The sequence below is a fragment of the Sorex araneus genome, chromosome 1 (assembly GCF_027595985.1).
Source record: "Sorex araneus isolate mSorAra2 chromosome 1, mSorAra2.pri, whole genome shotgun sequence".
NCBI classification, from domain to species: Eukaryota; Metazoa; Chordata; class Mammalia; order Eulipotyphla; family Soricidae; genus Sorex; species Sorex araneus.
In genome coordinates, this window is record NC_073302.1 from 217,744,041 (window position 1) to 217,763,111 (window position 19,071).

At 41.8% G+C, this 19,071-nt stretch overlaps 1 non-coding gene across 1 annotated transcript; it reads right to left on the minus strand.

Moving 5' to 3' along the window:
* Window positions 1-2,967: 2,967 nt before the first annotated feature.
* LOC129401260 (U6 spliceosomal RNA) lies at window positions 2,968-3,074 on the minus strand. Its single transcript, XR_008628191.1, has one exon. It is a non-coding gene; the product is annotated as a U6 spliceosomal RNA (small nuclear RNA).
* Between the last annotated feature and the right edge of the window lie 15,997 nt (window positions 3,075-19,071).

Below are 19,071 nucleotides of genomic sequence, written 5' to 3' on the forward strand. Positions count from 1 at the left end.
TTGTATGGAGCCCATGAGTCCTTTACAGCCGGGCCTGCCTAATTTGGCTATCGTTCCAAAGCAGTGGAATATTATTATAATTGATTTAAAAGATTGTTTCTATAACATTTCTTTAAGGAAAGAGGATAGAAAGAAATTTGCTTTTACTGTGCCTTCTTTAAATGAGCATCCTAATAAAAGATATCAGTGGATTGTTTTGTCACAAGGGGTGATGAACATACCAACAATGTGCCAATGTTTTGTTAATTCAACCATTGGATGTAATAAGGACATGGTACCCTGAGATTAAAATTATCCATTATATGGATGATATTCTAATCACTGCTGCAACTCAGAAAATGCAGAAGGTTTATGAAACTGTAATTTATGAATTAGTAGTGGGTTTAAAAATTGCACAGGATAAAATTCAATGCCAGTTTCCTTGGGAATTTTTAGAACAATATGGGAGAGTAAAATTACACCTCAAAAAGGTCCAAATTTAGAGAGATGAGTTATAAATCTTAAATTCTTTTCAGAAACTATTGGGAAATATAAATTGGCTACAGCCTTCTCTAGGCATTCCGACCTATGCCTTACAAAACTTGTTCCATACATTGAAAGGTGATTCTTCTCTTAAGAGCCCGAGGCAACTCAGCCCTGCAGCTGAATGTGAATTGGAATTAATTGAGGAAACTGTAAATAAGGCTCAACTGGATAGAATTGATTCCTTAGAAAATTTAAATCTGATAGTGTTTCAAATTTAAATCCGATAAGCATTGCGGACTTCACATTGTAGCACTGGGATTCTGGTACAAGGAACTATAATATTGTGGAATGGAGTCTTTTTTTTAACATAATAAGCCTACTAAAAAATTGGCCACTTATGTGTATAAAATATTTCATACAATTCTTGAAGAAAAAGAACTAGACAATAGGGAGTGATCTGCTGAAATTATGTCATCGACCAATGAACAAATTCAAGCACTATGGGAACTTGATCAGGATTAGCAAATTCCCTGCACTGATTATTTGAGCAAAATTCATAACAGCCTTTCCAAAGCAAAAGATGTTTCAATTTTTTAAATTTACTAATTGAATTTGGCCTAGCATTATAAAAGTTGAACCTATTGAATCAGTGGTTACATTCTTCACAGATGCTAGCGAAGAAGGAAAGGCTACTTATACTGATGCAAAATGATAAAGTTTTTTAAAAAAAACACTCCATGTAATTACAGGAATTCCTTGTAATAGTACAGGACAAGCTATTATTGAAAGAGCAAATCGCTCACTTAAAGAAATGTTGCTTAAATAAATAGGGGGAATATACGGATTCTCTCAGACAGCATACAGAGCACTGTTTACTTAAATTTTTGAAATGCTTTGATAAAATAATACCTGCAGAAAAACATTGGGAAAGTTCAAAATAGCTTGGAAGAAACAAGTTCTAATGCAAAGAGAAATAACTCAGAAAAAACTATTCAGAAATGTAAAGTTCTTTATAGGGACCCAATCTCTGGAAATTGGATATTAGGCCGGGCAGAAAGATGGGGTCGAGGTTTTTGCTCTTATTTCCACAGACAAAGAACGTTTCTGGTGTCCCATCAAAAGGCTTAAACTTATCCATGAGCCCGATCAAGAAGAAACATATGAAATGGCTAAGAAAAAAGATAAAAAAACCTCCGGATCAGTGATCTGAATCTGGATGAGAATGCGCTCCCTCAAGGTAGATGCCTTCCAACAACACAGCAAGAGGGGGTTCCAACATGGGAAGATATTAGGGCCCTGACTACGGTGTTGAAAAGGTATTGTACAACACTAATACAAAGAAAACTCCTGAAGCTTTTTTTTTTTTAGCTATCCTATTTCTAATGAAACAATAAATAAGTACCTCTATTTAAAATCTAACCTATTGTGTTTACCTTCCTAACTTAACTTTACTAAGGCATATGTCTTGATAGAACGAAGTGTTACCTATTTAAAATAAGGAAATCTTTTGGCTGCAAATATATCTATTCTGGAGAGTATAAAAATTATATTGGATTTGTTGGAAAAATTGTAGAGGATTAGTCTCAAACTTTTAAATTAATGATTTTCCTTTTTTTATGGTGCACAAGGATTCCATTTTATTTTTTTTTTAATTTTTTATTGAGTCACCATGTGGAAAGTTACAAAGTTTTCAGGTTTAAATCTCAGTTATACAATGCTCGAATACCCATCCCTTCACCAGTGCTCATATTCCACCACCAAGAATCCCAGTATAGCTCCACCCCGCCCCCCCACACCCCTAACCCCCCACGCCCTTAGCCCCCCACCCTTAGCCCCCCCGCCTGTGTAACTAATAAATTTCACTTTACTTTCACTTTGATTGCATACAATATTTCAACAAAACTCACTATTATTGTTTGAAGAGTCTCTCCCCTAAAGTCAGACCTGCTGAAAAGGAAGCATTAGATAATTTGTTTTCCATTGCTGAGGATGAAGAGGTATGAGGTCGAGTGACCACACTTAGCGGCCTCTCAGTTTTGGGTTTCTGTAATTTAGTATTTTAGTAACTAAGTCCAGAGAGATATCTGCCAGAAGTTGCATCGTTGCCAACTTGTACTTCTCAGTTACATTATATTCCACATATGAGTGCAATATTTCTATGTCTGTCTCTTTCTTTCTGACTCATTTCACTCAACATGATACTTTCCATGTTGATCTATTTATATGCAAATTTCATGACTTCATGTTTTCTGACAGCTACATAGTATTCCATTGTGTAGATGTACCAGAGTTTCTTTAACCAGTCATCTGTTTTGGGGCACTCTGGTTTTTTCCAGATTCTGGCTATTGTAAACAGTGCTGCAATGAACATAGAAATACATATGCCATCTCTACTATACCGTTTTGCCTCTCCGGGATATATTCCCAGGAGTGGTATTGCTGGGTCAAATGGAAGCTCAATTTCTAATTTTTTGAGAATCGTCCATATTGTCTTCCAAAAAAAAAAATATGGAACGCTTCACGAATTTACATGTCATCCTTGTGCAGGGACCATGCTAATCTTCTCTGTTTCGTTCCAATTTTAGTATATGTGCTGCCGAAGGGAGCACTTAAATTAATGACTTTCTTAAAATTATTAATTGGAACCCAAAAAGTTAAGTTATTCAAACAGACAACAGAGGAACAGAAATAAGCTTGGTATGGCAATTTAAAAATTATCAATATATTGATGCAGTATTGGAAGAATGAGGGGTTTTCCCTTCCTGCATCATTTCAACTTGGATTTTCAAAATGAATTTACTTACAGAAAATTGGCCCTACTTTTCATGAAGGCCAAACTAAGAATGGTAATTAAGATCTGGTGGTTAGGATATCATTGGGTTGACCTTTCCCCACTGGCACAAGGAGCTTAGGTTTATCCGGGTCATACCCGTCAAGGAGTTCCCAAGTCACTCCCATTTCTTTGTTGATCTGTAAACTGTTCTCTATGCTCTCTTCCCCAAACAGTTAATTAGCTTTTCCTCTAATCAGATTTTGCTAATTTGTAAGGTCAGATCTTTCTAGGACACTGAACTTATATTGTAAGTTAATACTGCCTTTCTCCTCTCCCTATTTCTTTTGAATAGTTTACTTTAAAGTAATGACCTTTTTGTATGGACAAAGGAAGACAGCTGTTAATATGCTTTTATAATTTGGGATTTAGGTGGCTTTGAATATTATTCATTCCCAGGCATCTGCTTTCTCGACCTAAGCCTCAGTTGCCCTCAGTTCCTAGCACCCCAAAAGCAGGGTCCCGACGGATTCAGGGCAAGCGGTGAGTTATGTGCTACCCTGGCATCGAGATGGGCCTGGCCAAAGTGCCTAATTCTTAACTATAAGTTAAGAGCTTGATCATGGACAAATTCTGTCATGATCCAAAAGTAATGACGAGACAAAGACCCTGCTAGGGATAGGAAAGACTATAATCTGGCCTGAGCACTGTAGTCTGAGATCGAGATGGCCCCTGGAGAGCAATTCTATAAGCTTAATGCACCTCTTGCTGTGTCCATACAAAATGATTAATATTATAAATTCTTATATGTTTGTTGGACAAGGAGAGGAGAAACACATCATGGGATTCCGCCCTTGGGTGGGTTGTCCTGCCAAAAGAGAATCTGTCCTAGAAGCAGCATCCCCTGAAGGAAAGAACTTTACCCCTATTTATTGTGACCACACTTATGTGTAAGCCCAAACCCCCTCATTCTTGGTGGTTAACTAGGCTGTAAGAGTGGGCTGGGAGTTCCAGTGCTGGATCCAGACCCAGATCCAGAGCGAGAAGGAATGATTTCCTGTAGACAGTATTCCATGTATGCTTGTATTACCCATCTATGAGACTCTTCAGGGAGGAAGTTGTTTTTTTTTTTTCAGAGCCGGAGTAGGTGTTTGAATGCTGGTGACTTGTCATCGACCATGGGAGGAGTATTCAATGATGGGAGCATTTTGTCAACTGACAGAACAAGAGATTCCTTGGCCTGTTCATTGCTACTACCAATGGGGAATCATTGCAGTGACATCGGCAATGGCCGCGGCAGACATAGCTCTGAAGCAAGGAACATAGACTGTGGATTTTTTCCAGAAATAGCATGAGAACTCTGGGAAATTATGGACTACTCAAAGACAAATTGACTCTGAACTGCAGTCTGAATTGGATAATGTTTTTTTGCTTGGTGAATAGTCAGCGAGTCTCCCCTGTCAGGTGTTTTTAAAATGTGATTAGAATACTGCTTTTTTCTATATAACACATGTGCTGTATAATGTGATTGAGTTTTCATGGGATAGGGTAAAAACATCTGTCAATGAATAAGAAAATAATAGTTAGAATACTGACTTATGGTACCTGCAAAAAAATTTTCTGGTATTGGATTTTCAGAATTATGGCAAAAGATTTCTGATGGCTTAACTTCTTTTAATTCTAAGAGACTGCTGGGAAGATCTGTGAGAATAGGTGTTCTGTTCTTGTTATTGGCCATTTTTGTGCCTAGCATTTTACTTTAAGGATAAGGGATTGGAAGTTAAAATCCAAAAAGGAAAGGCAGCTTAAATTTTTACGATGGTTAAAACCCGTCATAAACAAAAAGGGGGAGATGTTGGGCCTGGACTGAGCTACCAGGATGAGCCCAGTGGTTTGGATGAGGTTGAACATATTCTTTTGGCTGCCTTAGTAAATAATTTCCTAATTATAACAAAATTGTCAGTCTTCCTTTTCTCACAGATCCCTGGTTCTGCTTAAGCCTGTTTGTTGTCAGTATGCAGATCATAGGAACTAAGCCTGTTTGTTGTCAGTATGCAGATCCTACATTGTTTGTTTTCCCATATGCAGAAGAACTTTGCATGATCTTCCCTTAACTCCTTTGACGACTGTATTGTGCCCTTAAGAGTTTCCATGATCAATAAAAGGAGATTGTGGGGCTCTCTACCTTTGTCTAAGAGTCAGAGAGAACCTAGACCCTCCATGAAATACATTTCTCCCTTGTCTCAGCGCCTCTGACCGCATGGACATTCATGCAACAGGCAGAGCACTAGATGAAGGAGAACCATGCGAGCAAGCCAGATTCTGAAAAGGATTCAGCACGATCGACCATATCCACGACAGTGACCAAGCTCTTTGAGGTTTTGCAAGAGTTCAAGATGCCACTCTGTCTAACGTTTATTGTTTCAAGAAGGCCTTTTATTCTGTTGAGACTGAAGCAGTCACTGAAGCCCTTGCCAAACAGGGTGTTAAAACTCAATACATCAGGATCATCCATGAGCTGTATTACAGATTCACCTCCAGGATCTCACCTTTCTACAAGAAGTGATCATTGACGTAAAGTGAGGGGTCCGGCAGGGTGACACCATTTCACCTAAACTCTTGAGTGCCACCCTCGAGAACATCATGCAACGACTGGAATGGGAAGGAATGGGAGTTAAGATAGACGGTCAGCAACCACACTACCTCTGCTTCACTGATGACATTGTTCTCATAACACCAAATATCAGCCAGGCGGCACGAATGCTGGCCGACTTTAACCCTTAGTGTGGAAACTAACTTCAGTTTCATCAGCTAAAGCTCATGAAGACAATGTTCATAAAAAACGTCCTGGTGGGGCCGGAGCGATAGCACAGCGGGTAGGGCGTTTGCCTTGCACGCGGCCGACCCGGGTTCGATCCCCGGCATCCCATATGGTCCCCCAAGCACCGCCAGGAGTAATTCCAGAGTGCAAAGCCAGGAGTAACCCCTGAGCATCGCTGGGTATGACCCAAAAAGCAAAAAACAAAAAACAAAAAACAAAAACGTCCTGGTTCCTGATCTTCCATTTGCCCTCAATGGAACAAACATCTCGAAATGCAGCAATTATGTGTACCTAGGTCGAGAACTCAACATGACAAATGGCCTGGCACCTGAACTGTGCAAGAGGAACAGAGCAGCGTGGAATGCTTCAAGAGTGTTGAAGAAGTGGTTAAAAGGGCGAAGAACCTCTGGCTCCAGGCACATCTTTTCTCCTCCACTGTTCTTCCTGCACTAACAACCGCATCAGAGACCTGGGCCCTATGCAAACAGGATGAGAATGCTATTTGGGTTTCCCAAAGAGGAATCGAAAGAGCTATGCTTGGAGTATCATGTTTCACTCAAGTGAGAGAAGGAATCCAGAGTTCCGAACTCCGTTGATGACCTAGAATCAGGGATGCGGCTCATTCTATCAAGGTATCGGCCCATGTCACGCTTCCTACACAGAGCCACGTTTCTAACCAGGAAAGCCGGTTTCCATCCTTGGTCTGCGGGGGATGGGACTTGAGGCATCCCGCTTGCACACCCCAAGCTGCAATGTTCAGCACATTTTGCTAATCCCATCTCGGTATCGGCCTATATCTAGCCAGTCCTCAGGAAAGCCGGTTTCCATCCTTGGTCTATGGGTGATGGGAATTGAGGCACACCATGTGTGCACCCCAAGCCACAATGTTCCGTGCATCCTCTGCTCGTCCCATCCAAGTATCAACCCGTTTCAGGGCTCCTTCCTAGAGTTGCAGCCGCTAATGTGGCCACGAGTTATTCTCTCCCCTACATATCCCATAAGAACCATAAGTTATCCTCTTAGTTGGAACTTTCACCATGTTAGCTTAACCACCAGAAGCACATTAGCCAATAACTCAATTAGCCCACCTCAATTAATACTGCATCATAAGCAGAATAGTAACAGTGAGCATGAAGGGCTAAACCAGATAGGTCACAATGGTAAAGCAATGCAGATCCCCACAAAACTTACTTATTGAAGAGGCTAGCCCAGAAGACCCCAACAGCAATGTAGTGCTAGACAACCTCTCTGACAAGAAATTTAGAAGGGAGCTACTGAGAATTCTTAGGGAGCTAAAAGAAACAATGGAAAGCAATGCCAATAAAATACAAAAGGATTTGAAGGTAGAAATGCATAAAATGCAAACAAAATTACAAATGGAAATGTCAGACCTTAAAAAACTGGTAGGCAAATTAAAAAACTCAGTGGAAGGCCTCAGCAGCAGAGTAACAGCTGCTGAGGACAGAATCAGTGAGCTCAAAGATAAAGTACAGAGACTCCCTAGAAAAGAACAGAAAATGGAAAAGAGACTGAAAATCCGGGAAAAGATGGCAAGAGATCGTGTTGAAGTTAAGAGGAGTAATATAAGAATTATTGGAGTCCCAGAGGGACAGGAAGAAAACCCTGATGAAGAAGAAACTGTCAAAGACATCATAGCTACGATGTTCCCAGAGATGAAGAAAACATGTTACCACTTTCAGGAGACCTGAAGCATACCAGCTAGAAAAAAATCCAAATAAAAACCCCGACACATCCTGATCAAAATGACCGAAACCTTAGATAGAGACAAAATCCTGAAAGCAGCATGATCAAAGAAAGAAATTGCCTATAAAGGAGCATCCTTAAGATTCACAGCCGACTTGTCTGATGAAACCCTCAGCGCCCAAAAACAGTGGTAGGATATAGTGAAAAAACTCAATGAAATAAATGCCTCACCAAAAATACTTTACCCAGCTAGATTCTCATTCATAATAGAAGTAAGAACACACAGTTTCACAGATAAACAACAGCTCGGGAACTTCATAGACTCAAAACTATGGTTACAAGAACAACTGAATGAGGGGCTAGAGCAATAGCACAGTGTGTAGGGCGTTTACCTTGCACATGGCCAACCCAGGTTCGATTGCCAGCATCCCATATGGTCCCCTGAGTAATTCCTGAGTGCTGAGCCAGGAGTAACCCCTGTGCATTGCCGGGTGTGACCCAAAAAGCAAAAAAAAAAAAAAAAAAAAAAAGAACTGAATGAGCGACTTTAAGACAAGACAGTCCCCTCAAATACACCAAATTCAGCAGAAAAATGGGACAAAACCCCATAACAATAATCTCTGTCAACGTCATTGGGCTAAACGCACCAATTAAAAGACACAGAGTGGCAGGATGGATTATAAAACTGAACCCAACATTCTGCTGCCTACAAGAAACACATCTCAACAGTCAGAGCAAACACAGGCTCAAAGTCAAAGGTTGGAAAACAATCCTACAGGTGAACAACTCCCATAGAAAAGCTGTGGTAACCATCCTAGTATCAGACCACATTGATTTCAGACTGAAGAAGGTCACAAGAGACAGTGAAGGTCATTTCTTATTGATAAAGGGATCTGTACAACAGGAAGAACAAACTATTAAATATATATGCACCTACTGAGGAATCAGCAAAGTACTTAAAACAACTACTCATAGACTTGAAAAAAGACATCGATAGCAACACAATACTAGTGGGAGACTTCAACACCGCTTTATCACCTCTTGATAGATCAATCACACTCAAGCTTAGCAAGAGTATACTTCATGTATACTCTTGCTAAGAAATGGAAGAAATGGAAGAAAGTGACCTGAGAAAGGATGTATATATCTATATATCCAAGATATATGCAGGACACTTCATGCTCAAAAAGATGAATACACATTCTTCTCAAGTGTGCATGGAACATTCTCCAAGATAGACCACGTGCTGAGCCTCAAAACAAACCTCCATAAAAAAATAAATAAAAATTAAAAAAACATACCTCCATAAAATGAAGAAGATAGATATCATATCAATGATCTTCTCAGACCATGATGCGCTGAAATTAGAAATAAATCACACACACAAACAGAAAACTGAATCAAACACAAACACCTGGAAATTAAACAGCTCACTATTGGACAACGGGTGGCTTAGAAAGGAAATCAAAAGATTCCTGGAAACAAAATTGAGGACATGAGTTACCAAAACTTATATGACAGCAAAAGCTGTGTTAAAGGAAAATCAATAGCACTACAAGCATTCCTCAGGAAGGAGGAGCAAGCCCACATAAGTAACCTAACCTCACAGTTTAAGAGCTTGGAGAATGACCGACAAAAGAAACCCAATCCGAACAAGAGGAAGGAAATAATAAAACTCAGCAGAAATTAACAAGATGGAAACCCAAAAAACAATCCAAAATATCAATGAAACCAAGAGCTGATTCTTTGAGAAAATAAACAAGATCGAGAAACCTCTAGCAAGACTCACCAAAAAATGGAGAGAAAATCCTAATAAACCAAATCAGAAATGAAAAGGGGACGTCACAACAGAAACTACAGAAATTCAAATTATCCTCAGAGATTACTTTGAGAATCTTTATGCCACGAAACACGAACACCTCGAGAAAATGTATAAATTCATAGATTCCTATAGCCTCCCAAGGCTGAACCAAGAAGACTTCTATTACCTGAACAGACCTATCACCATCAAGGAAATTGAAACATAATAAAAAGTCTCCCAAGCACAAAAGTCCTGGCCCAGATGGATTCATTAGTGAATTTTTCTAAGCCTTTAAAGAGGACTTACTCCCAATCCTCTTTAAGCTTTTCCAGGAAATTTAAGTATCAAAAACACTCCCAAACACTTCTATGAAGCAAATATCACCCTGATACCAAAAGCAGACAAAGATACCACAAAGAAAAAGAATTACAGACCGATATCCCAGATGAACACAGATGCAAAAGATCCTCAACAAAATATTAGCAAATAGAATCCAACGACTCATCAAAAAGATCATACCCCATGACCAAGTAGAATTCATCCCAGGGATGCAAGAATGGCTTAACATTCGCAAATCAACATAATTCAACAACATCATATCAATAAAAGGAATAATAAAAACAATATGATCATATCAAGAGATGCAGAGAAAGCATTTGACAAGATCCAACACTCGTTTATGACAAAAATTCTCAGCAAAATGGGTATCGAAGGAACTTTCCTCAATATCGTCAAAGCCATCTACCACAAGTCCATGGCAAATTATCATTCTCAATGGGGAAATACTAAAAGCCTTCCATTTAAGATCGGGCACAAGACAAGGTTGCCCATTTTCGACACTCCTATTCAATATAGTACTGGAAGTGCTGGCCATAGCAGTTAGACAAGAAAAAGATATCAAGGGCATACAGAAAAGAAAGGAAGAGGTCAAGCTATCACTATTTGCAGATGATATAATGCTATATTTAGAAAACCCTAAAGACTGTAGAGAAAAGCTCCTAGAAACAATTGGTCAATATAGTAAAATTGCAGGCTAAATAATCAACACCCAAAAGTTCATGACTTTCTTATATACAAATAATGAAAGAGAATAAAGAGACATTTAAAAAACAATCCCGTTCACAGTAATACCTCAGAAAATCAAGTACCTTGGAATCAGGTTAACCAAAGAGGTAAAGGACCTATACAAGGAAAATTACAAAACTCTACTTTAAGAAATAAAAGAGGACACTAGGAAATGGAGACACATCCCCGGCTCATGGATAGGGAGAATTATCATTATCAAAATGGCAATACTGCCCAAAGCACTACACAAATTTAATGCAGTCCCTATCAGGATACCTGTAAAAAACATCTGCCACGGGGCGACGTTGAGAATACTGGCGGTTCTCCCTGTTGGTTGCCCCCGGGTTCAAGGGGTCTGTCATGGACCACTCGCCCAGGCGGAGCGGCCCAGGGCCATGGGGCAGATGGAGGAGGAAAGGAGGGCCAATCTGGTTGATTGATCAGTTGCCGTTTATTTCATTCTCTCCTAACTCTCTCTCTGCTACTCTCCTGGCTCTTGCATCCTCTCTCTGGATCTACCATAGTCCCTTCTCTCATTTCTCTCCACTCTCTGTCTCTCTTCACCTTGCCCTCTAGGCTACACACAGTCAGGTAGGAAAATCAACATAAGAAAACCCTTCCAGGGGCTGGAGCAATAACACAGCGAGTAGGGTGTTTGGCTTGCAAGTGGCCAACCCAGGTTCAATTGCCAGCATCTCATATGGTCCCCTGAGCACCGCCTGGAGTGGTTCCTGACTGCAGAGTCAGGAGTGGCCCCTGTGCATTGCCAGGTGTGACCCAAAAAGCAAAAAAAAAAAAAAAAAGAAAAGAAAAAAAGAAAGAAAGCCCTTCTTGAGGGTCGGGCATTTCAAAGCCCTTCCTGACTGCCAGCAGGCAAAATACCTCTTAAGGTTTTTCTCCTTTCGCTAGCCCAAGAACTTATTCACATCTTAATACTAGTTATTTTTGTATGGACATAGCAAGAGATACATTGAGGCTTGCAAGGCAGCTCTCCTGGCAACATCTTGCCACAGACTCAGACTACAATGCTCAGGCCAGATTAATAATTCCTAACCCTAGCAGGGTCCAAATCTAGTTATTACTTTTTGGATCATGGCAGCATTTGTCCATGACCAAGCTCTTAACTTGTAGTTAAGCATTAGGTGCTTCGGCCAGGCCCATTTCAAAGCCAGGGTATAACACATCTCACTGCTTGCCCTGGGTCTGTCTCATCCCTCGTTGGGACCCTGCTTTTGGGGGTGCTAGAAGTAAGGGCAGCTGAGGCTTAGGTCGAGAGAACAGATGCCAAGGAGGAAAATATCATGTAGAGTCAAATGACTCCGAAGTTACAAAAGCATAGCATTTGCTAAGTCTTCCTGTGCCCATAAAAAAGGACATGGCTCTGAATAAACTATGCAAAGGAATTAAGGAGAAAAGAAAAAAAAATATTTATGTCAACAGAACACAAAGAAAGAAGTTACAAACAAATACAGAGGAATGGAGCACTGTGATGGGAGCAACACAATAAACTTAAACTACCTGAGGCTATGTTATCCTACAGATACCTTTGACATTTTTCAAAGAAATAGACAAAACACTCCTGAAATTCATATGGAACAATTACCCCCCACGAATATCTAAAGCAATTCTTGGGAAAAAGAAGATGGGGGGGCGTCACCTTCCCCAACTTCAAACTCTACAAAGCAGTAGTAATTAAAACAGTATGGTACTGGGATAAAAACAGACTTGCAGACCAATGGAAAAGAGTTGAATATGCTGTCACAGACCCCCAAATATATGGCCACTTAATCTTTGACAAAAGAGAAGAAATGTAAAGTGGAACAAGAAAAGCCTCTTCAACAAGTGTTGCTGGGAAAACTGGATAACTACCTGCAAAAAAATGGACTCTGACCTCTGTCTAATGCTAGGCACAAAAGTCAGATCAAAGTGGATTAAAGACCACAATATCAGACATGAATGTCTAAGGTACATAGAAGAAAATGTAGGCAGAACTCTCCATGACATTGAAGCTAAAAGCATCTTTAAGGATGAAACAGCACTGACCATGCAAGTGGAAGCAAACATAAACAAATAGAACTACATCAAACTGAGAAGCTTCTGAACTTCAAAAGAAACACGTGACCAAAATTCAGAAAGAGCCCACAGAATGGGAAAGTATATTTACCCAATACTCATCTGATAAGGGATTAATATCCAGGATACAAGACACTAGTAGAATTGTATAAGAAAAAAACCTCCAACCCGATCAAAAAATGGGGAGAATAAATGAACAGAAGTTTCCTCAAACAAGAAATACAAATGGACAAAAGGCACGTGAAGAAATGCTCCACACCACTAGTCATCTGGGAGATGCAAACCAAAACAATGAGATATCATATCACACCACAGAGATTGGCACACATTCAAAATAATAAAATCAACCAGTGCTCTCATGGATGTGGGGAAAAGGAACGCTCTTTCACTGTTGGTGGGAATACCGGCTGGTGCAGCTTTTTTGGAAAACAATATAGACAGTCCTTCAAAAACTAGAAATTGAGGCTGGAGCGATAGCACCGCGGGTAGGGCATTTGCCTTGCACGTGGCCGACCTGAGTTCGATTCCCGGCATCCCATATGGTCCCCTGAGCACCGCCAGGAGTAATTCCTGAGTGCAGGAGCCAGGAGTAACCCCTGTGCATCGCTAGGTATGACCCAAAAAGCAACAACAACAACAAAAAAAAACCAAAAAAACCTAGAAATTGAGCTTCCATATGACTCCGCAATACCACTTCTGGGAATATATTCCGAGGATGCAAAGAAGCACAGTAGAAATGACACCTGTACCTATATGTTCTTTGTAGCACTGTTCACAATAGCCAAAATCTGGAAACAACCCAAGTGCCCTAGTACATATGACTGATTAAAGAAACTTTGGTACATCTACACAATGGAATACTATGCAGCTGTTAGGAGAGATGAAGTCATGAAATTTGCTTATAAATGGATAGACATGATACATGGAGAGTATCATGCTAAGCGTATTGAGTCAGAAAGAGAGGGATAGATATAGAAGGACTGCACTCATTTGTGGAGTATAGAATAACATCACATGAGACTGACTTCTAACGACAGTAGATACAAGGGCCAGAAGGATTGCCCCATAGCTGGAAAACTGCTTCACATGTAGAGGGGAGAAGGCAGATGGAACAGAGAAGGGATCACTAGGAAAATGATGGCTGGAGGAATCAGTTGGGATGGGAGGTCCGTTCTGAAAGTAGATAATGGACCAAACATAATGGTCTCTCATTGTCTTTGTTGCAAGCCATGATGCCCAAAATTAGAGAGAGAGTATGGGGAATATTGTCTGCCATAGAGGCAGGGGGAGGGTAGGAAAGGTGGGGTATATCGGGGATATTGGTGGTGGGGAGTGTGCACTGGTGGAGGGATGGATGTTTGATCATTCTGTGATTGCAACCCAAACATGAAATCTTGAAAGCTTGTAACTATCTCACAGTCATTCAATAAATTTTTAAAAAAGAAGTCACAAATAATCTTACTGTACTAAACAACATTAATTTTAGAACTATGAATGTAAGATATGTACAGTTAATATATCAATACTTATAGAGAAAATTTTAACTGTTAAAATATGAGTAAAACTTGAAGAAAATCATAAAGTTCAATCAAAATAAAAAATGAAAAAATCAGGGAACACTCTCATTTGCCAAGGTGTCAAAAATCAGATGAGCTGGACACATGATGCGATTTAGAGATGACTGCTGGACTAGAGCTGCTATTGACTGGATTACATGGGACATCAAAACCCTCCATGGCTGCCCACCTACGAGATGGTCAGATTATTTTGTCAAGACCCTGAAAGAACAGTTTGAGGCTCTTCGTGTTCCTGGAGCAAGCCTACACTAGCACATGACAGGGACGAATGGAGGTATTACTGGCACCCTCTCAAATAAATCGACAAACAATGGATGGCAAGTGATACAAGTGATACAAGTGATGGTTTTTCCCCAAATGTCCCCCTGCTCCTGCTATTTGAATGTTCCACTGGAAGCTGAGGAGATGATGAGGGGAATGCACAGTCTGGTTCAAAGGACTACTGCAGTCATCCCAGCTACCTGGTATATTGGTTATTAACCCCAAGTGTTTTTTTAAGCTTTGTCAGCCAATTCTCCCTTTTCCTTTCCTCAGAGAAGCATAAGAGTACTTCTAATCCCCTGTGTTTACCTTTAACCTTTCCTTTGTGCTTTACCTCTTTTCTGTTAGATACGAAATTCCCCATTAGGGAATTTGGCTTGGTTACTTAAACTTTCTGGGGACTTTGGGCTTTGTATCTGTAGTGAATCATTTGCTTTTCTATTTCCACTATAACCTTTTCATATTTTATATAGGGCAATGTTCTTTACATAAATACAGGAAGATTATTAATACTCTATTGTTCTATAGTAAAATATTTTTCTATTCTATAGTAAAATAAAATATGAACACCTTATAGAGGAGCAAGAAAAATAAATAATTCACCACAGATATAAAGTCCAGAGTCACCATACATTTTGACTTTATGTGTAACTGAGTCTGACTTGGGAAATTTAGTAGCTAATGGGATTAGACATAATGCACAAGGGAAGGTAAAAGATAAACTCCGGGGATTATAGGTGCTTGTAAGAGCACTGTAAGATTATCTGGGGGAGAAAAAAGGGGCAATTCATTCATGTAAACTGAAGAACTTGGGGTGTCAGGTACCCACACCAGTTTCTGGTGCAGTAATATAGCCAGGAGGATGTTTGTCTTGCTTGTGGCTGACCCAGGTTTAATCCCAAGAATCAAAGAAATAAAGGGAGGGAGGGAGGGAAAGAAGAAGGGAGGGAGGGAGAGAGGGAGGGGGTAGGGGGAAGAAGGAGGAAGGGAGGGAGGAATGGAGGAAGGGAGGGAGCAATAGGACAGTATGGCGCTTGCCTAGCACTTGGCCTCAATCACAAGCATTTCATCGAATCCCCTGAATGCTGCTAACTGTGGCCCCAACCATCTCACCAGCCCCCTGAAAAAGAAGTCTCACTCTAGAGTATGTTTTGACACATCAGCATTCTTTGAACTTCTTTTTGGGGAATGGGGTTATCTCTCCTGCCTTTTGTTTCCCCCTTTTGCTACAGACAGACCTGGTCATGGACTCTGCCCCTCTGTCCATGTGTCTCTGGATGCAGGGGAACTGTGCTGCGTTCCCCATCCAGTAAACCAGGTGCTCAACCCTCTTAGCTCTTCTCCCTGGGTCTATCTCACTGATCAGGGAGCAGATGGGGTGGAATTTGGGCCACACCTGGCCATGCTTGAGGGCTTCTCCCTGCTGCTAACTGCATACTCTCCAGCCTGGTGTGCAAGGCCAATATCCTACTAGACTATAGTTCTGGCCCCTAAATATATTTAATTGTGATTGGAATCCACACCCAGTGATTGTTGGGTTACTTTTTTCTCTGCTTATTGATCACCCACTTAAGGCTTGGGGTCCTAAAGGCTGATGGGGATTGAACCTAATTGGCTGCATTCTGGGCAAGCACCCCATGGTCCTTGCTATCTCTGGATAAAATGCTTTTACACTGGGTAAAGTCCAGAAAGTTGTGAAATTAAATGTTCTTTTTTTCTTTTTAGTACTCAACTCAGTTTTTCATTTGTGTGCTTTTGTTTTGGGCTCACACCCAACAAGACTCCTGGCTTACTCTACTCTGAGCTCAGGAATCACTCCTGGTGGGCTTGGGAAACCCTATGGGATGCCAGGGATCAAACCAGGGTCAGCTGCATGCGAGGCATATGCCCTTCTGTGTGTTCTCTTGCTCTCGCCCCAGGACCTAATTTTCATTTGTTCTACTAGATTTGTTTAATATTATAACACTTTCCGTTATAGTGGACCCAAGGGGCCTGAGAGAGAGGACAGCAGGTCATCTGTTTGCCTTGACCTCCCTGAGAGTGATGGGCAGCCCGTATCCCAACCCACTTCTGCATCCCCAGAGAGGCAGTGTCTTCCCTTATTCGTCTGACTGTTTCAGGAAGGAAATGTGGGGTCTGATTGTTGGTCAGTGATAAGTTTTGGGGACTCTGTCAATTGCAGACAGAGGGACAGAGGAAAATAAAGTAAATAAATAATAATTTTGGGGGCCGGAGTGATAGCACGGTGGCTAGAGCATTTACCTCGCACGCGGCCGACTTGGGTTCAATTCCCTGCATCCCATGTGGTTTCCCAAGCACCTCCAGGAGTATTTGCTGAGTTGTAGTGCCAGGAGTAGCACCTGATGATGATTGGGTGTGACTCAAAGAGAAAAAAAAGAGTTTTTATAAAGTGAGGAAATAGAGAAGTGTGCTCCTGGGTGAAATCCCCACCCCCTAACCCCAGCTCCTGGTGAGTCTGGGGTAGAGTCACACCCTGGGAAAGACTAAGAGGGCTTTTAAGTTGTCTTGGGCAGGAAAAGGGAACAAAGACCCCTGGGACCAGAACATTTGGCCTATTCTTTTGTCTATAGGGGTTGATGTGAGGAAGCATGGAATGCAAACTGGGGGCTTCCTGGCGCCAGGTGGGCCATATTCTATGCTGGGGGGCAGGGTGATTTTCGATTCTGGGAATGCTGTTGTCTCAGCAGCCAGCTGCCATTTGGTTCAGTCATATAGAGTCAGAGTCCCAGACTCTATGCTGCTTGGGGACACTTTTGTCCCTGTTTGTTTTGTTTTATTTGGGTTTAAGGCCATACCCAGAGGTGCCTGAGGATTACTCCCAGCTCAGTGCTCAGGGATCAGGTCTCAGGTACCCTCTAGAGTGCTGGGGATCCAAGACTGTCTTCTTTAGTTTGTTTTGTTTTCTTCTGAAGGTGATAGGAGGATCACACAAAGTTATTACCAGGGTTTTTCCTGATGTGCACCGCGATATTGCACCTGGCAGTGCTGGGGGACCCATGGGACGCCAGGGGTCTCCAGCCCTACCTGCTGTCTCTGGAAAAACTATACTGTTACTCCATCCTGTGGTTTGTTTTTTTCGTATTCGTTTTTGTCTGACAAGGGAAGTGCTCAGTGCTCCCTCTTGGCTCTGTGCTCCAGATTCACACCTAACAAACATCACGGGCCTCCGGGATGTGCCGGCTCCATATGCACCCTGGCAGTTACAATGACTCTGGCCGCAGGACATGTGTTTCCACTATTTTGTCATCCTTACTCTGGAGAGCCTCGCTGGCTTTGTCACAGTCTCACATTCCATTGCTGCTGTATGCGCAGTTCGGGCATGACTGCTACCATGGAGACTGAGCAAAGGATCTCTGGGGCCAGCAGAGGTGTTGAGAGTTAAGTCACTTTGACCTGCCTCGAGAAGGATTTGGGGTGGCCCAAAACTATGACGACCAGAGTCCTACAGAAGCATATATTCACGCACAGCTTTTGAGTTGCTCACTAGAAATTGAGTGTTTCCTTCTCATCACTAGCATGGACTGTGGGATACAGGGAGTGTGTGTGTGTGTGTGTGTGTGTGTGTGTGTGTGTGTGTGTGTGTTTGCGCGCGCGTGTTCATTCAGTGTTTTGGACCAAATTGATGTTGACTCTTTTGGGTCCTGCTGGGTCTGTGCTCTGCTGTTACTCTGTAGTACTCACTGAACCAGTGAGCGTCCTCACATTTTACCAGGTCTTGCTCCTTAGTGTGATTTGTGGGGCCCGTCAGCGAGGAATGTGCATGGAGGCTGTTCATCCCCAGGGGAGAGGCCCTGAGACACTCTAGAACCCTTGAATCCTGGCCTTACAGCAAAGGGAATGGAGTAGGGATAGGCCCTAACTCCCACCCCCTGTGTGTGCTGACTCAGGATGTGGTGACCTTCCCTGATATGGCCGGGAGCTTCATCCCAAAGGAGTGGACGTGCCTAGATGCCTCTCAGAGGAAGCTTTTCAAGGATATGTTGCTGAAGACCTATCATCAATGGACCTGCTGGCCGTTGGTGAGAGCAGTTTGGGGGCAATCATGTCTGGACAGCCTCTCGTGGGCTCCCAGGGGCAAGCTGCAGCTGAGTATCCATGGTTGCTGGGATTCTGACAGGCTGGAAAGTTTACCAGTTTTGCAGTAGCTGTTCCTTTTCTTTCTTTCTTTTTTTTTTTTTTTGTATTTGGGTTACACCTAGTGTTTCCCAGGGCTTCCTCTCAGCTCTGTAGTCAGGAATTACTCTTTGTGGGCTTGTGCGACCCTGTAGGGTGCTGGGGATCGATCCTGGTGGGCTGCATGCATGGCAAGCTTCCTACATGCTGCACTACCGTTCAGGACCCTCTACTTACTTACTTTGGTAAATCAATCTAAATCTTGTCCTCCACATACCTTCAGTGTGTTTCCTTTGGGCCTACTTCTGCAGTCCACCTGGCTCTGTGCTGAAGGATCACTCTGGGAGTGTGTAGAGGTCATGGGCGTGCTGAGGGTTAAATTCAATTGGCAGCTTAGAGG